The sequence below is a fragment of the Citrus clementina genome, unplaced genomic scaffold (genome assembly GCF_000493195.1).
Source record: "Citrus clementina cultivar Clemenules unplaced genomic scaffold, Citrus_clementina_v1.0 scaffold_1, whole genome shotgun sequence".
Taxonomy (NCBI): Eukaryota; Viridiplantae; Streptophyta; class Magnoliopsida; order Sapindales; family Rutaceae; genus Citrus; species Citrus x clementina.
Window position 1 is genome coordinate 18150341 of NW_006263303.1, and position 1974 is coordinate 18152314.

Below are 1974 nucleotides of genomic sequence, written 5' to 3' on the forward strand. Positions count from 1 at the left end.
AAAATCCACAGGTGAGATTCTTGAAATCTCAAACAGGTAAGTGTTAACATCCCTTTGCTTGATGCTATTAAACAAGTTCCATCCTATGCCAAGTTTCTTAAAGACCTTTGTACTAAAAAGAGAAATATGCATGTTCAAAAGAAGGCATTTTAAACAGAAAACGTTAGTTCTATACTCCAACATAAAATTCCTTTAAAATGCAAAGACCCAGGCTCCCCCACTATCTCATGTAGTATAGGGAACCACACAATTGAGAATGCTTTGTTGGATTTAGGAGCTAGTGTAAATCTTTTGCCTTACTCTGTATTCGTGAAACTTGGACTGGGAGAATTACACCCAACTCCAGTGGTGTTACAGCTTGCAGATCGGTCCACGAAAATACCTCGTGGTATTGTGGAGGACGTGCTTATCCAGGTAGACAAATTTTATTTTCCTGTTGACTTCATTGTAATTGACACTCAACCAATACAGGATTCAAGGAAGCACATCCCCATTATTCTAGGCCGACCTTTCTTGGCAACTGCGGATGCTCACATTCAATGCAGGACTGGAAATATGCAGTTGTCTTTCGGCAACATGACTATGGAGCTGAACATCTTCAACATTGCCAAACAACCTCACAGTGCAGATGATGGAATTGTTGATGTGGATTTAATTGAAGCATTAGTTGATGATACTTTTGTTTCAAACCTTAGTGATGATCCTTTACAAACATGTTTAACTCACTTTGGTTTTGATTTTGATATTGACAGATCAGTTGATGAGGTCAACGCCCTGCTTGACTCAGCACCATATATGGACACTAATAAATGGAAGTCAAGAGTTGAGCAACTAGCACCATCAGAGAATAAACTCATCCCATCATCAGAATCACCACCGAAACTCGAGCTCAAACCATTACCCAACACTCTGGAATATGCATTTTTGGGAGAAGAAAGTACTCTGCCGGTAATCATCTCATCATCCCTCAATGACAAACAAAAAGGTAAGTTGTTAGATGTTTTGAAAGAGCACAAAGGGGCATTAGGATGGACCATAGCAGACATAAAAGGTATAAACCCAGTAGACTGCATGCATTACATTCACCTTGATGAAAATGCTAAAACTACTAGGGAAATGCAACGTCGGTTAAATCCTAATATGAAAGAAGTTGTTAGAACAGAAGTCCTTAAGCTATTAGATGCTGGTATTATTTACTCCATTTCTGATAGTTCATGGGTTAGTCCTGTACAAGTTGTCCCAAAAAAGTCAGGAGTTACAGTAATTACCAATGCTGATAATGAATTGATACCCACTAGAGTAACTACAGGATGGCGTGTATGCATTGATTATAGAAAGTTGAATTCTGTCACACGTAAAGACCATTTTCCTTTACCATTTATTGATCAAATGCTTGATAGATTAGCAGGCCATGAATTTTATTGCTTTCTAGATGGCTACTCAGGATATAATCAGATTCCCATAGCACCAAAAGATCAAGAGAAAACTACTTTCACTTGCCCTTTTGGCACATTTGCATATAGGAGAATGCCATTTGGATTATGTAATGCACCTGCTACGTTTCAACGATGCATGTTGGGCATTTTTTCTGATATGGTTGAACGATTCCTTGAAGTCTTTATGGATGATTTTTCTGTCTTTGGTGACTCGTTTGATCAATGTTTACATCATCTAACACTAGTTCTGCAGAGATGTATCGAGAAGAACTTGATCTTAAATTGGGAGAAATGCCATTTTATGGTAAAACAAGGTATTGTTCTCGGTCACATCATTTCGAGCAAAGGTATTGAGATTGACAAAGCCAAGGTGGATCTCATTTATAATCTTCCTCCACCCAAAACAGTCAGAGAAGTAAGATCTTTCCTTGGGCATGCTGGTTTCTATAGACGTTTCATTAAAGATTTTAGCAAAGTTTCTAGACCCTTATGCAATTTACTTGCTAAGGATGTACCTTTTATCTTTAATGATTCATGT